General features: G+C 39.7%; 2 long non-coding RNA genes across 2 annotated transcripts in view; one reads left to right on the top strand and one right to left on the bottom strand.

Moving 5' to 3' along the window:
* The first annotated feature begins 198 nt into the window (after positions 1-198).
* Positions 199-16,366, top strand: LOC121012783 (uncharacterized). Its single transcript, XR_005782296.1, has 2 exons — positions 199-1,076; positions 15,788-16,366. It is a non-coding gene; the product is annotated as an uncharacterized LOC121012783 (long non-coding RNA).
* Positions 5,541-17,851, bottom strand: part of LOC121012782 (uncharacterized) — a 41,452-nt gene continuing 29,141 nt past the window's right edge. The window contains exon 4 of the long non-coding RNA XR_005782295.1: positions 5,541-5,611. This is a non-coding gene — a long non-coding RNA (uncharacterized LOC121012782). The remainder of the gene's footprint in view (positions 5,612-17,851) is intronic.

Raw genomic sequence — 17,851 nt, 5'->3', positions numbered from 1 at the left:
CGGGCTGGGAGGGTGGAGGGGCCAGTTTATTTTTAAATTCTGCCTCCACTCGCTCTCTCGCGCTCTGGTTCCTCCGAGTTGTTTATTCCATTTTCCTCTTCCTGAGAGGGCCGTCGCCGCTGCGCATGCGCGCCGAGGCGCGAAGGTTTGTGGGTAGCGGGAGCGCGAGGGGAAGCCCCGCCAGGCGTCCGGCCCCCGGGGCATCCGCGAGCCAGCCGGCGGTTAGGACGCGCGGTTCGCGGTGGCCTTCCCTGAGGCCGATCCGGGTGGTGAAGTTCTCACGAGACGAATACCTTCCTACTTTGTATATCCTCTAACTTCCAAAACCAGGCGTCGTTTTTTTAATCGAAAAGACAAAATTAGCAGCCTGTAAACGGTCAATTTGAGGGTCCGCACCTGGAGACGGAGGCAAAGCCCTTGCTCTGTTTGAAGGATAGTTTCGTCTGTTTGCCACACTTCCTCTCCCTCCTCTCCTCTTTTTTCACCACCTTCCTCTGTTTCCTTCTCCTTGAAGGCGATGAGAGCTGCAGGACTGAATACCTTAACTGCTGGGCCTTCTATCAGAAAACTGAGCCAAAAATGGTGGATTTGGACAAACCCCCTGCTCAGTGCAGCACCTGTTTTCTCTATTTATATTACTGAAAGGCTTCAGTAAAATATTATGAAAAATAAGATGCCACCTGGGGACAACACTGCCTAGGCAGCGCCAGGTTTCATTTATAAATGTGCTAGATTGCTTTTCTCCCATCAGCCCAGTCTTGATTTGAAATTCATTTTTAAAAGATAGTGTTTCTCTCCGCGATCTCTGATGTTTTGCTCTGTGTTTAAAAAAAAAAAAAAAAGTTTTCAGGAATTTTAAAGCATTGCTACGAAGGGAAAAGTAATTTTAACATTTTAGTTTTTCCTCCTGTCTAAAAGATTGTGCCAAAAGGCAATATCGCAGTTGTGCAGGGGGAATATTTGCTGGCAGTATTAAAGGAATTGTGGCAAATAGAAGAAATCGCAGAAGAACGGATATAAGCAAGTGTACCACACTGCAAACAGGGGAAAAAGTGGATTCCATACATCACAAACTGGTAAGCCTGGTGATGTTGCTTAACTAAATTCAAAAACAACATTGTGTTGCGACTTCTGTTTAAAAACACTTTCGTCTATTTATTCAGCAAATATTTATTGATGCCCATTATGCGTAGCAGGAACTGCCAAGAGCTGGAGAAACAAAACTAAATGAGATGCAGTCTTGTCTGAGTTCGAATGGATTCTTTTCCCTCTGGTTGGGGAAGCGTAAAGTACCCAGGCGATTATAAACCTGTGTCTTTAGTGTTAATCTTACCACATTGGCTATAAGAGGATGTTAAAGATGTTAGACTTTCTGGAGAAAGTTGATAATTCTAATAGCAGGCGTTGAGAACATCTGCTTTGAATGCGGACAGAGTGAGTTTGTAAGCCAGTGCTGAGGTTTAAGAGCTGTGTTACTCTGGGTAAGTGACTTCATTTCTCTGTGCCTTATTAGCAAAATGATGATAATAGTATCTACTTCATAAAGTATAAGCTACCGTATGTAAAGTGTCCCACGCTTACTAAGAATTCATTAGATTTTAGCTATTGCTGTTAGCAATATTGCGACCAGTAGTAATCGACGTAGAAGGGTGCGGGAAAGAGCTTCACAGGCAAAGCAGGCAGCTTGTGCAAAAGGCCTTGTGAAAGAGAGCTTTCATTGTTAGGACAGTGGAGAATTGAACAGGAACCATACCGCACAAGTCTCCGTGTGACATGTTAAAGGATTTCACTTTTTCTTGAGGGCAAGAGAAAGCTGTGACAGGGTTTTAAAAAGTCACGTAATGACATGGTCAGATTTCCCTTTAGAGAAAAACATTTTGATTCTCATAAGAACCCTATGAGAAAAGTAAAGATGGGTTATCACCATTTTGTGGATGAACAAACTGAGTAAGGTGTGGATTTACACAAAGTTACCAGCTTGTAAATCTCAAAGCTACGATTTCAATTCAGGACTTCTAGGTCCAACTCTTAATCTTAGCTCAGGTCTTGATCAGGTCATGAGGTTAAGCCTGGCGTTGGGGTTCACGCTAGGCTTGAAGACTACTTAAAAAAATGTTTTTATTTTTTTAATTCAAGACTTCTAATTACAAAACATGTGCTCTTTCCATCACACATTTGCCATTCCTAAATGAGCATATATATTTACTGATTGCTTGGAAAGCATAGCTGTGTCTGGTGAGACAACCTAGGTTCATTAAATCCATGCCAAATTAAGCATATCACTGTAATAAACCTTTATTGAGAATCTATGTATCAAGTTCTGTGCTAGGCTATGATAAACAAAAATATGTAAAATACAGCCTGTGTCCTCAAGAGTTACTGAGAATCCCGAGGGGAAATGCCAACGATAAATCATCCCTCACTACCACATTTGACAGAGTTTCCTATTAAATCATTGCGAACAAGATGGAGAAAAGTAGACTAAGATACTTTAGTTAGGTGACTTGAGTATCTTTGATTAGTCATAATTGAAATGTTGCTAAAGCTGCCATTGGAGTGCTTTAAACAATATCCGAAGAGTATTGGTAAATTCGTACATGGTCTTTACCATCTTCCTTTGGACTCTGTCCTGAACGTTTCTTCAAAAAAGGTTATCTACTGCCTAGCATATTTAGCAGATCAGCAATGTGTTGCAAAAACAGTGGGGATAGGTAATGCGGTAAATAGCAAATTGGGATTTGTAAAAAAATGGACCAGTGCTAACAAACTGAAACCTGCATTAAATTTGGAGGGAAACAGCAAACAGGCACTTTGATACATCGACAATACAACCTCTCTGCGTGCCTGCTCAAAGCAAATAGGCAGTATTTTTTCAAAACCCTTCAAAATGTACACTACCTTGTAACTGTTATTCCACTTGGCAAATAAGTCCTAAGAAAATAAATGTAAGTAAGGAGTTTTATGCTGTAACGTAATCATTGCAATATTACATACAAAGCTAAGAAAGAAAGAGCTGCTAGCAATGTAAATTCTAAAACCAAGGAGAATAAATAGTGGACTCTTCACTTGGAATATTATGCAGCCATTAAAAAGACAGCCAGGGAAAGGTACAACGGTGCTTACAGTACAATGTAAATATTTAACGTGAAAGGAGATTGCATGTGTTGTATTATAATGATATAAACAATAAAAAAACTAATAGAAATAAAGATTCAAAGAACTGCCTCAAAACATTAACAGTGGTTTTACCTAAGGTGGTAGAATGACCACCTCTGTTTCCTCTAGTTCCCAAATTTGTATCATGATCATATGTCCATAATAGAAAAATAAGCATTAACATTTATTATAATTTTCTCTTCGCCTTTTAATTCTGAGGGTGAGTACATGGATGTTTATTCAGTTCTGTGTATTTTTAGTTTCATTTTGTTTTCAAATAAATTTGTGAAGGCAAGCCGGACACTCACTTGTTGTCCATTTCTTCAAATTTTCACTCGTCCAGTGTTTCCCAAAGTGTATTTCACGGCACATTGGTTCAGCAGTATGTTAACTGGCTTTACACAGAGGAAAGGGTCTAGTGTTGAGACGGTTCCCATGGGAAATGCCGAGTTGAACAACTTTGTTCTTTGTTTCAGCCTTGAGTATGTTGACATGTTGTAATTCTCTAAAAGCAGGACTTAATTAGCAGAATTTACCGAATTATTTCTTAACCACTTTTTTCAGAACACTTTTTTGTCTACTCCTCTTGCAGAGTCAGTGTTCCTCAAACACACTTTGAGAAACACTGTCCCAGGCACCTGCCTTCTCATTTCCCCCGTAAAACTTGCTCTTTTCACATGTGTCTGCATTCTGCAGTCCCCATGCCAACCTTCTACCTTGCTTTCTACTTCATGCAGCCATGAAAACAAAGCACTGCCTGCGTCCTTAGAACAGGAGCCCCTTCTCCCATCTAGGACAGATGCTTTCATTCCTGCCCTGAACTCCCCTAATATTTCCTCAGGGGTCTAGCGTTCTCCATCCAGCATCTCCTCGGACTCTCCTCCTAGTATGCGATTATGTAAAGTTTCACACCGAAATGATGCTTAAGGCATCCATTCCTTTCTGTTGTGAACCTTTTGTAATCAGAACCAAAAGCATTTTTGTTCTTTAAAATCCCCGAAAGGAAACACTGCTGCTAAGAGGGCGTTATAACTAATAACAGCCACGTCGGAGGGCAATTTGGCAAAATTTTCAAATATCCATACCCAAGACCCAACAATGCCACTCTTGGTATCTCCCCTAGAAAGACCCTTTTGTGCTCAAGGAGGCATACGTCACAATGTTCGTTTGAGGCATTGTTGTTAATAGTGAAATTGGAAATTACCTAAATGTTCGTAAATACAGAGATGGGATCTTTAAGTGCCATTATTCTCCAGGAGCCGTTGTTGAATGAAAAAGTCACAGTGCAGATAAATACGGAATATAACACCTTTTATGTAAAATAAAATACATTTCCTACCACGACATATATAAATGTGCACAGAAAGGACTGGAAGGATACACATTACATTGCTAACAGGATGGGGATTAGGAGCAGTAATGAAAGGGGACTTTAGCTTCATATGTAATGGGCCAGATTTTACAAGAGGAATGGATGCCGGCTTCTGTAATTAAAATTTGACTTTATTTTTTTTGTTGTTGTTGTTTTTTGTTTTTTGTTTTTTGTTTTTTTTAAATTTGACTTTAAAGAAAGACAACCGTCACCTTCTTTTGTCCTAACTTCTCTTCAGGGGCAATTTACTTGGACCACCCTTTCCACCACCAGTCCCTTCGTCTCCATTCATCCTTAATTGAGAATAATCGAGAATGAGGGACGTTACCCTTGCTATGTTAAAGTCTTTTTTTTACCGGGGGCCACTGCTGATCTTCATTAGCAAATTTACTGGATACTCTGTAATATTCGACAACAGTAACAATTTTGCTGCGCTCCTGGCCCGGCTCCCAGTCACCCTTTCCTCTCATTTTGTCCTTCCTCCTTTTTAGCGTTGCCTCTGCCTCCGCCATTCAGCGGTGCCCGCACGGTAGGTCTTGCAGAAATACCGTGAAATGCATTTCAAGTGATCAACTTATTAAAATTTAATACAGTGCACGGGAGATCCTCTGAGGCTCAAGCTTGTGTTGTGAACACAAAACGCCACGGTAATGAGACACAAAAGTACACTGGATTTGGAATTTAAATAACTGGTTTGGAACCTGGTTGTTACTACGTTCTACCCATGTGGCTCTTAGCAAGGCTCTTAACCTCTTAGCTTCAGTTTCTTAATTTTTAAAATGGAAATAATACCTACTTCATGGAGCTGTCCTGAGGATTGAATGATCTCTCTGCCACTGAGTAAACAAAGTTTTCATTTACAAAATAATTTTAACCACCTTTCTGTGTAGAAGGCATTCTACTTCTAATAACTTTATATCTTATCACCTTTGATGTTCCTTCTTTTAGCACCTCTCATACATCCCTCTACTTATGTGATGATGACACTGGCTGGCAATTACTGTAATGATGTCTCAAATTCCACAGTGTTTCACTGCTTACAGAAGCAGCCAGGCATGGTTTCCATTTCTCTTCCCGACTCTCCTGTGAAAGAGTGAAAATGAGGATATTATTTTAATATTGGGAACCTGAGACTTTGAAAAGATCTCGAATGTTCTGTGACTTGCCCAAAATTAGCTTAGGGTCTTTAAAATGCCATGTTCTAGGATTTTTCTCCTAAACTATGATCAGCCCAGTAGAGTTTTGTCCTCTCATTCTGGATCTTCTTACTGTTGCCTTTAGCCCACCTTGGGATTAAATATATTCCCTCCTTATCCTTCACTAAAATGCCTCAAGTTCATGTTTCATTCGTTTGGATACTCTGTTAAGGTAGCCCTTGAGCAAGTCTGGGGTTTTGAAACCCATAATTGCATACTGATAGGGAGAGTAACTTCCAAGATTATTTACGTGTGTTTTCATGGTTGTGTTTACAAATGCAGCAACATTCCCATTTGTGGATGGAAGAACTGTGAGGAGTGATGAAATAATGTTTTTCTTCTTCACCTGGTAATCTAAATGAGCATTGGTTTCCAGGTAGTCACCTTGGTGAAAACAAGACTTATTCTAAACTTATACCACATTTTTGAGATGTACTTACGCACCCTAATCACATTTCTAGAATATCATGGTAGCAAATCTTCATTTTTTAAGAGAAGACTGGGTTCAATTTATCACAGCCAGTCATAAATGGCAAAAATTACTGAACAGGACCATCTCATTTGTGATTCAAAATAATGATGTGAATATAAGTAAAACCAATGTTCTTGTGTGGCTTAAAAGCTGACGCTGAAAATAATTTCCTAAGAACAATGGAACATCATTAAAGGGTAAGTGTAAAATGTTCCCATGTAACTATAATAAGTATTCCACAAGGAAAGTGTTTGTTTGATTTTATAGGCTAATGTGTTTGCTTTTTTAAAATTATTCTAGGGTCTTATTTTTCTCTCAGATCTCTTCAAAAACATTTTGTAGGCGACTTCCTACTTCTAGAGGAGGGCTCTCTCTATAGGAAGGGTTCATTCTTGAGTATCCTTTACTAAAAATAAACCTTCAGACAACTCTAAGTAATTTTCATGCTATGAAGATTACCTCCACAACTGCAAATAATCCATAAATCATATTTACTTTGGGATAGAATGGGAGAATTATATTTTGTCTGGGTGGCCTCGAGCAATGTTTCCCCAGCAACAGTTTGCTAAGAGCTAAAGTTGATGTTAATTTGTGTTAAGTACCAGTAATTGGGAAAACTTAACATTTTCTAAGTAGGGATTGTGTCAGTGGTCGCAGCCTCAGTTTAAAACATTCTCCAAGACAACCAGCCTGGAAACTACGTGTGGATAAGTTAGGGCTATTTTTGAGTCCCAGAAATGAATTTTACTGCCTTCATATATATTTCTTCTACATTTGTAAAATCGAATGTCGTCTTACACTCTTAAGTTCTGCTCTGTAATTCTATGGTAGGTTGTTAGCAACTTTCTATTGTTAACCTTGTTTGGACAACTTTTTGGTGGACTAACAACAAAAGTCTTCCGATTTGTGGCAGTTACAAATCACTGATATGTTGGAAGATTTTTTAGTGTATCTGTGACAGGGTAGCCTTCATCAATGTCATCATACTCGTACATTTGTGTATAGTGTGCAGGTGTTAAGTCTTGGTAGTAGGAAAAAGCAGTTTGCCACCATTCTTGACAAGTTTTCAAAGGACTTGAAGACTCTCCTTATATTCCTTCTAATATTCTTATATACTCTCCTCCTTATAACACGTTAACATTAGTGTACCTTGGAAATAACCATGATTGTGGAAGTATGTCATTTTTATCATCCCCCACAGCTACCACCAGCCTTACAGAAGTGGCTGCAATTTAGCAAAGCCCTCTGCCACCACTTCCTGTTGATTCGGCACCCCCACTCCAGAAAGTCACTTGGATATTTCTATGTGTGACATGCCCGTTATTATAATTTTAAATCTGACAGCTCTATGTTAATTTGTTTTACTATTTCAAAGGTTAGATATTTGTTTCAGTGCAGATGTTCTAGTTTATACTCTGATGTAAGGCTTTATATCAGGAGACTTGCTAAAAGTATATATATTAAAACAAGATTCTTAATGGGATATGCCATTAGTAAATTTAAAAGGAAGCTCCTGGAAGCAAGAAACTTTGTCTTTTGCACAAGTGTGTTCAAACCCTTCACATAACCTAGTGTAGAGCAAGGGTCTAGGTACTACAGTTTATTTAGGATTTTTGATGTTTGCCTAAGTGAAAACAAAAAGCAAGAATGAGAGTACTGATTTCGGGAAAAGAAAATTAAGGCCCAAATACTAAGTGTGAAAAAGGGGAATGTTATGCACAGATAAAAGGCAAATACAAAATAATAATAATAAACTTTTATGCATCAAATAATACTATTGAATGCCAAAATGCAGAAACACTTAGCAATACAAAAGTTGGTTTGAATCACATGCACACACACAATTATGATGGTAGAGTTTAATAAACCTCTTTCGGAATTTAACATAAATAGACAAAAAAGCAAGGACACACTAATGTATTAATAATACATAATCAACTGACTTATGTTTTAGCCGAATAGAGAACTTTATACCCTTACCAAAATACACATTCTTTTCATGTAACCATGAAAGATTTACAAAAATTAAACATACCCTTGGCCATAATATAAACCACACTGCATTTCAAAAGATAGGGATTTGGGGGTGCCTGTGTGGCCCGGTCGGTTAAGTGTCTGACTCTTGATCTTAGGTCATGATCTCCCAGTTTGTGGGATCGAACCTGGTGTCGCTCCCTGTGCTAACAGTGTAGAGCCTGCTTGAGATTCTCTCTCTCCCCCTCTCTGTCTCTCCCCTGCTCACTCACTCTCTCAAACATTTTTTAAAAAGGGATTTTACTGACTACATTTTCTGATTATAATCCAGTATAACTAGAAATCAATGCTAAAAAAGGATCATAAAGCCCACCTACTTGGAAAGTAAGAAATGTTTTTCTAAATATTTCCAGGGCCATAGAAAATAAAACTGAAATTATAACACCCAAAAGTCAATGAAAAGGAGTACATACTGCATCTTAAAGCCTAGGATACACTGCTATACTAAGAAGAAATGTATACATAGCCTTAGGTACTTTCATTATTAAAAAAGAATGAATAGTAACAAACTTACACAAGGACAAAATGAACTGAGAGGAAGAAAAGGGAGTGTGTAATAAAGGAAAGACTGAAACTAATGAAATAGAGAACATCAAAAGGTTTAAACAGATACACTCCTGGCAAGTCTGATGATGGCAAGAAGAAAAATACACATACTATCTTCAAAACACTTATAGAAAATAACTACCAATCTACAATACAGTGCCCGAGGAAAATATTTTTTTAATGTTTAATGTTTATTTTTAATTTTTTTAATGTTTATTTTTGAGAGAGAGAGAGCATGAGCAAGGGAGGGGCAGAGAGGGAGACACAAAATCCAAAGCAGGCTCCAGGCTCTGAGCTGTCAGTGCAGAGCCCAACGCCAAGCTGGAACCCACAGACCACGAAATCGTGACCTGAGCCAAAGTCGGACGCTTAACTGACTGAGCCACCCAGGAACCCCTTAATGTTTAGTTTTGAGAGAGAGAGAGAGAGAGAGAGAGAGAGAGAGAGAGAGAGACATACACACAGCACAAGCAGGGGAGGGGCAGAGAGAGAATCCAAAGCAGGTTCCATGCTGTGAGGGCAAAGCCCCACGTGGGGCTCGAGCCCATGAACCATGAGATCATGACCTAAGCCGAAATCGGACACTTGACTGAATCACCCAGGCGCCCCAGAAATATTCCCTAAAAATGAAGATGAAATCGTTTTCAGACAAAAGTCAGAAAATTAGTCCCTAGCAGACCCGCACTAAAGGATTTCAAGTAGAAGAAATGAAGAGCGATAGGGTGAAATATATGAGTAAAACCAAATGAATATGGACCATATAAAAATACCAGTGCCCTGTGAGGTTTTAAATAGATGTGGAATGAAAAGACATGAAAACAACACATAAATCATAGGGGATGTAAGTGAAGGACCTTGAATTCCTTGCATTTTCAAAGAACAGTAGTAATTTACCTTCGACTTTAGTGAGAGATGTATATTGTAACCTCTAGGATACTACTAAAAGTAAGAATATATAACAATACAAGAGGAAGTGGAATAATCATGTATTTGACCCAAAAGAAATAAAGACAGAAAAATTCACACAGAATAAACAGAACAAATGGAAAACAACTTTAAATATATTAAATGTAAACCTTCAAGCTCCAATTAAAAGACAAAGGCTTTCAGCCTTTCCAAGCTACTTGTATAAGGGTCCATACGACATTGTTCCGGGTTCCTGTGGTAACTTAAAGGGAATCTTTCACAATCTTTCCGGATCTTTGGGCGCTCCCCGATGAAAGAGGAGGATGTCTTCATAAGGCAGCAGGAACCCGCTTAGGTGGCACCAGCCTTGACCTCCAAATGGATTAGCACACCTACAAAAGGAAGAGTGATGGTGTCTACATCACAAATACGAAGAGAACCTGGGGGAAGTTTCTGCTTGCAGCCTGAGCCACTGTTGATGTCAATGTCACATCCGCCAGGAATACTGGCCACCAGGCTCCGCTGAAGTTGGCCGCCACCATGGGATCTGCTCCTATTCCTGGCCGCTTCACTCCTGGAACCCTTATTAACCAGATCCAGCCTCGAAGGAGCCAAGATTTGTGGTAGTTACCAATCCCAGCCTCTCACACAGGCGCCTTCTGTTGCCCTGCCTACCACTGCCCTCTGTAACACAGACTCTCCTCTGTGCTATGCGGACATTGCCATCCCGTGCAACAACAGACCTAGTGGGTGGTAGAGCCTGAGGTCTACTTCTAGAGACATCCTGAAGAGATTGAGAAGGAAGAGCAGGCTGCTCCTGAAAAGGCCAGGACCAAGGAAGACTCTCAGGGCAAATGGACTGTTCCAGCTCCCTGGTTTACTGCTACTCAATCCAAGGTCACAGACTAGTCAGACGGTGCAGGTGCCCTCTGCGCCTGTCCGGTGGTTCCCTCCTGCAGCCTGGCACGTTCAGCCTGCCACTGAAGACTGGTCTGCAACTCCCACTGCTCAGGCCACTGGAAGGAGGAACGATACAGTCTGTTCTTCCACAGACTCTTAAACAGAAAAGGGAAATAAGGTTGATGGAAAATAAAAAGACCAAGGCTTTTGGGTTGGATTAAGAAGAAAACTATCGGGGTGCCTGGGTGGCTCAGTCAGTTCAGCATCCAACTCTTGATTTCGGCTCAGGTCATGATCTCAGGGTCATGAGATCAAGCCCCAGGTCAGGCTTGGTGCTGAGCTCCATGCTGGGGATGAAGCCTGCTTAAGATTCCCTCTCTCTCCCTCTTCCTCTACTGCTCGTGTGCACGTGCCTTCTCTCTTTCTGTCTCTCTCTCAAAAGAAGAGGAAGAAGAAGAAAACTATATTTCAGGGTTCAATCAAAGAAGCACAATCAGTATGAGTGTAAAGAATAAGGGCTTGGTTGTAGAAATTAGACCTTACACAATTGGGGGACATTTGATACAATTTAATGCCCATGATATTTTTAAAAAGCCATAGCAACTAGGAATGGAAAGGAGCATATTTTATCTATAATAGGTATCCTTTAAAAAAAAAAAAAAAACCTATAGCAAACAGCATATTGGTGAACTGCTAAAAAATTTTCCCTCTGAAATCACGACTTGGATGGATGCTCACATGGTCCCAGAGGTCCTAAGTGACACAAAAACGGAGGAAGGAGAATTAAGGACTGGAAAGGAAGAAGTAAAACTAAAGATCCTTAGAAAACATGCTTCTGGATTATTGCTGGATACAGGGTCACCATAGACAATTCATTTGTATTTCTCTATCAGCAAAAATTAGAAAACTGAAAAATTTTTAAATGATACCATTTATACAATCATACCTAGAAGTAATTCTAATGAACTGTACACAAGACCTTTACATATAAAACTTTTAAAAGGTAAGATATGAGTTATTATTATTTCATGACTTCATAATACAATGTATTCATATTTCATTATTAAGGAGACCTAAATAAATAGATATAGCAAGGTCACAGACTGGAAATAGTATAAGGATGTCAGTCCTCCCCCAACTGATAAATAAGTTTGGTGCGATTTTAATCAAACCCAAGTAGGGTTTGTGTATGAGTATGACTATATACTACAGACCAGTGAAGAAAGTTTTTTTCAATAAATGATGCTGGTCCAATTAAATACAGATGGATGTCTTTAATAGATGATAGGTTTAAATTTGAAAGTAAAATAAGGCTTCTTAAAAATAGCATGGTAGAGGGGGAGCCTGGGTGGCTCGGTCGGTTAAGCGTCCGACTGCGGCTCAGGTCATGATCTCACGGTCCGTGAGTTCGAGCCCCGCGTCGGGCTCTGTGCTGACAGCTCAGAGCCTGGAGCCTGTTTCAGATTCTGTGTCTCCCTCTCTCTCTGCCCCTCCCCTGTTCATGCTCTGTCTCTGTCTCAAAAATAAATAAATGTTAAAAAAATAATAATAACATGGTGGAGAGGTGCCTGGGTGGCTTAGTTGGTTAAGCGTCTGACTTCGGCTCAGGTCCTATCTCACAGTTCTTGAATTCAAACCCTGCATTGGGCTCTGCACTGGCAGCTCAGAGCCTGGAGCCTGCTTCGGATTCTGTGTCTCCCTCTCTCTCTCTTCCCCTCCTCTCTCTCTCTGCCCCTCCCCTGCTGCACTCTGTCTCTCTCAAAAATAAACATTAAAAAATTTTTTTTGTTAAATAACCTGGTAGAATATCTTTGTGATCCTGATGTAGCAAAGATTTCATGAACAGGACATAAGGACATTAACAGAAAAGAGTAAAAAAAAAAAAAAAAAAACTAAACTAAAATTAACAATTTAATCTTTAAAGTGAAAAGAATCAGATAAAATAGTTACAACACATAAAATAGGTAAATAATATATAAAGAATCCCCTCAAAACAATAAGAAAATGATAACCCAATAGAAAAATTAGCAAGAGACTCAAACAGGCACTCCTCAAAAGATGATATACAAATAGTCAATAAGTATGAAAAGGTTTTCAACCTCATAAGTAATCAGAATGAAAATTAAAACAAAAGCGTATACTACAACATAGCTGACAAAAACGACTAAAATTTAAAAAGTGACAATACCAAGTGCTGACAAAGAATATGTAGTAACCAGAATCTTTAATATACTGCCAGTGAGACTTAAAATTGGTACAACTACATTGGGAAAACAGTTGCTGCTATGAACACGGGCTTTATTAAAATTAAAGAAATGCAAACACAACCGTTTAACTTCTAGGTGAATTCCCAACAGAAATCCATATATTTCTTGGCAGCAAATGTGTGCCAAAAGGCAGGTACATTATTCCTAAAAGCATCATTTATTATAGGTCAATAGGAAAAAAAAATGCTAATGCCTATAAACTTTAAAATGGACAGGGGCGCCTGGGTGGCGCAGTCAGTTAAGCGTCCGACTTCAGCCAGGTCACGATCTCGCGGTCCGTGAGTTCGAGCCCCGCGTCGGGCTCTGGGCTGATGGCTCAGAGCCTGGAGCCTGTTTCCGATTCTGTGTCTCCCTCTCCCTCTGCCCCTCCCCCATTCATGCTCTGTCTCTCTCTGTCCCAAAAATAAATAAAAGTTGAAAAAAAAATAAAATGGACAAATAAGTATGGAATGTGTGCATCCAGTAGAATACTTGAGACCAATAAAAATGCGTTAACTATTGCTTCATGCAGCAACGTGGATGGAGCTTATTATCATACTGTCAAGAGAAAGAACTCAGGGAGTACATTAAAAAAAGAGTACTTTGGGGCGCCCGGGTGGCTCAGTCAGTTAAGCGTCTTACTTCAGCTCAGGTCATGATCTCACGGTCCGTGAGTTCGAGCCCCACGTCGGGCTCTGTGCTGACAGCTCGGAGCCTGGAGCCTGCTTCGGATTCTGTGTCTCCCTCTCTCTCTCTGTCCCTCCCCCGCTCACGCTCTGTCTCTCTCTCTCACTCTCTCAAGAATAAATCAACATTAAAAATTAAAGAAAAAAGAGTACCTTATATATGATTCCACTTATATAAGTTTATAAAAGTTTTGAGGGCACCTGGGTGGCTCAGTTGGTTAAGCGTCGGACTTCAACCCAGGTCATGATCTTTTAGTTTGTGAGTTCGAGCCCCACATCAGCCTGCACTGACAGTGCAGAGCCTGATTAGGATTCTCTTTTTCCCTCTCCCTCTGCCCCTTCCCCACTTGCACACACTCTCTCTCAAAATAAATAAACTTAAAACAAAAATTTTTTAAAGTTTATAAAAGTTTGAAAACAGGCACCTGGGTGGCTCAGTCGGTTACACATCCAACTTTGGATTTCAGCCCAGTTCATGGGTTCAGACCTCTCATTGGGTTCTGTGCTTAGAATTCTCCCTCTCTCTGACCCCCCACCTTTCTCTTTCTCTCTTAAATAAACTGGGGTGCCTGGGTGGCTTAGTCAGTTGAGTGACTTCAGCTCAGGTTTTGATCTCAAGGTTTGTGAGTTTGAGCTCCTGCCATCAGACTGTCTTCTGTCAGCACAGAGGCCATTTCAGATCCTCTGTCCCCCTCTGTCTCTGCACCTCCCAGCTCGTGATCACTTGCTCTCTCTCTTTCTCTCAAAAATAAACATTAAAAGAATAATAATAAATAAATAAACATTTTCTAAACGTTTGAAAACAGGCATAACTAATCTGTAGTGTTAAAAGTCAGTATGGTGACTATATTTAGGGAGGAGAGAAAGGCATTTGGGAGGGGACATGTAGAGGACTCCTGGGACAATAGTGATGTTTTATTTCTTGACTTGGGTAGTGGTTATATGGGTTCCCTATGTGATAATCCATTGGTCAGTACACTTCTGGATCATTCGTTTTTCTCTACGTTCTACTACCTTTTAAAGTATTGTTAGTAAATAGCATAACAGACACCATTAGGAATTTGAAAGGTGCTGTGACAGTAGATATGGAAGAGATTCATAGATTTTTATGTGTGATAAAACATGCAGCATAAAATTTGCCATCTTAATCACTTGTAAGTGTTCAGTAGAGTGTTAAGTAAATTCACTTTGATGCAAAACAGAGCTCCAGAACTTTTCATCTTGCAGAACTGCCTAAATTCTAAACAATTCCCGTTTTCCCCCGCCCGTAGCCCTTGGTAACCTCCACTCCACTTTCTGTTTCTATAAATGTGACTGTTTTAGATACCGCATACAGGTGGAATCCTACAACATCTGTCTTTTTTTGCCTGGCCTCTATCACTTAGCATAGTGCCCTCAAGGTTCTATGAATTTATTTTCTTTCTAAGACATAGGATACTCCGTTGTATGTATGTACCACATTTTGTGTATACATCCATCCCTTGAGGAATAGTGATGAATGTCTCTGGCTATTGTGACTGGTACTGCTGTGAACATAGGTGTGCAAATCCCTCTCCAAAACAAACCCTGCTTTTCTTTTGGATGTATACCCAGAAGCGAGGTTGCTATATCATACGTCACTACCATTTTTAATTTTGTGAGCAACTGCCACACTGCTTTCTTGGGCAGATGCACCATTGCACAATCCTACCAAGTGCTGGAACCAAACTGGGACCAAAAGGGTTCCCATTTGTCTGCATCCTCACTGACGCGCTTTTTTGTGTGAAATAGTAATCACCCTGAAAGGTGTGAGATGATATCTCATTGTGGTTTTGAGCTTAAAAGTATGTTTTCCTAAATTTAAACATCTTTTTTTTTTATATATATTTATTTTTGAGAGGGTGGGGGGGGTGGGGAGGGTCAGAGAGAGAAGAAGACCGAGAATCCCAAGCAGGCTCTGCATCATCAGTGAGGAGCCCAATGTGGGGCTCGATCTCACAAACCGTGAAATCGTGACCTGAGCCGAAACCAGGAGTCAGACACTTAACCAACTGAGCCACCCAGGTGCCCTCTAAATTTAAACATCTGTATTGAGTTATAATTCACATATCACACAATTCACCCATTGCGGGTGTACAATTCAGTGGTTTTTAGTATATTCAGTTTTCGTGCTTCATCACCACAATTTTAGAGATTTCCATCACCTCAAAGTGAAACCACATGCCCTTTAGTGTTCATTCCCCTGTGTCCACCCCAGCCTTTAACAAACACTTTTGTACTTTCTTCCACTGCAGATTTTCTGCGGATTTCCCTTTTTTGGAAATTCCGATGGTATTTCTAAAGGAATGTTGTTTGCAATGCTATGACAGTGAAATTCAAGATCTAGAGGAAATGGATGCTTTCTGGGCAAAGTGTAAATTTTCAAATGGACCCAAGAAGAGGTTGAAAACCCAGAAGATCAATAGAACTAAAACATGAATTTGAAATGTAACTTTTAAAATACATGCCAAATCCAAATAGCTTTGCATCTTAATTTTACGTATACTTCCAAAAACAGGAAATTCTCAAGGACTATTCTTGAGGCTAGAAAAAGAGAATGTTTTCACTCTTTGAAACGAAGATAAACTTACTACCCAAACCTTGTTTTGTTTTTGTTGTTGTTGTTCTTTCCAATTAAGTAGGCACCACGTCCAGTGTGGGGCTTAAACTCATAATCCTGAGATCAATAGTCACATGCTCTACCAACTGAGCCAGCCAGGTGCCCCATACGACCCAAACCTTGTAAAGATATTGCCAAAATAAATAAATCCATTGGCTAATTTCACTAAGGAATATGAACATAAATAGGCTAAATAAAATATTTGCAAACTGAATCAGTAACAATTTAAAATAATTTGAAATATAAGCAAGTTGAATGTAAAAGAATAATAAATCAGGGCGCCTGGGTGGCTCAGCTGTGCTGCAAGGATAAGACAGATAAGGGATTTTAAAGACTTGGTTTAAGCAAACAAAAATATCCGCTATCTCATTAATAATTTTGTATATTCCATGTTGGAATGATAATGTTTTAAATGTATTGGGCGAAATAAAATATAATATTAAAATAGTTTTCACCTGTTTTCTTTTTACTTTTGTAAAACATGGCTAGTAGAAAATTTTATATTTTGTGTGTTGGCTTGCATTATATTTCTGTTGGACAGTACTGCTGTGTGTCAAATACCAATATACATTAAGGAAAAAGTCTAAGGTGGCTGAATATTAGATAATTATATAAAAATAAATAACTTTTATGCCTTAACCAATTAGAAATGGAACTAGAGAAGATATCTGTAGGGGCGCCTGGCTGGCTCAGTTGGTAGAACACGTTACTCTTAATCTCAGGGTCGCAATTTGGAACCCCAGGTTGGGTGTAGAGATTACTTAAAAAAATAATATTTTTTTTTAATTTTTGTTTTTACGTTTATTTATTTTTGAGACAGAGAGAGACAGAGCATGAACGGGGGACGGTCAGAGAGAGAGGGAGACACAGAATCTGAAACAGGCTCCAGGCTCTGAGCCGTCAGCACAGAGCCCGACGCGGGGCTCGAACTCATGGACCTCGAGATCATGACCTGAGCCGAAGTCGGACGCTTAACCTACTGAGCCACCCAGGCGCCCCAAAAAGAATAATTTTTAAAAAAGAGGGGCACCTGGGTGGCGCAGTCGGTTGAGCGTCCGACTTCAGCCAGGTCACGATCTCGCGGTCCGTGAGTTCGAGCCCCGCATGGGGCCCTGGGCTGATGGCTCAGAGCCTGGAGCCTGTTTCCGATTCTGTGTCTCCCTCTCTCTCTGCCCCTCGCCCGTTCATGCTCTGTCTCTCTCTGTCCCAAAAATAAATAAACGTTGAAAAAAAAATTAAAAAAAAAAAAGAAAAGAAAAGAAATCTCTACATATAGTAGTGAGAAAACTCTACATCCCACAAAATTATATACATAAATCAAAATGCCTACAAGAGGATGGGGTGTTGGGTTTTTTTAGCTCGGTTGTTTGTAATACTTATTTTTGTGTGGTACCTGAAGCAAATAATTTAATAGCCCTAAGAAGAAATAAATATGGAAACGACGGAAGACCTGCTTCATCAGAGTGTAAAACTTTGTTATAAAGCTCCTGTAATTACAAGAGTACAGTACTGGGATAGGAACACATGACTAAATAGTAGAAGCAAAAGAGATCCAAGTTTCATGAAACATAATCTGTGGCAAAGGTATTGTTTTAGTTCTGTGAGAAAAGGAATTTTTAAAAATAAATGTTGCTGTGATATATTTCTATTTTAGAAAACAAAACAGGATATGAAAACAGTGGAAGGATCCAGTATGTAA

Source organism: Herpailurus yagouaroundi, unplaced genomic scaffold, assembly GCF_014898765.1.
Source record: "Herpailurus yagouaroundi ecotype Mexico unplaced genomic scaffold, PumYag 197, whole genome shotgun sequence".
Taxonomy (NCBI): domain Eukaryota; kingdom Metazoa; phylum Chordata; class Mammalia; order Carnivora; family Felidae; genus Herpailurus; species Herpailurus yagouaroundi.
The sequence above is the reverse complement of the archived record's forward strand: the minus strand, read 5'-3'. Positions and strand labels throughout refer to the sequence as shown.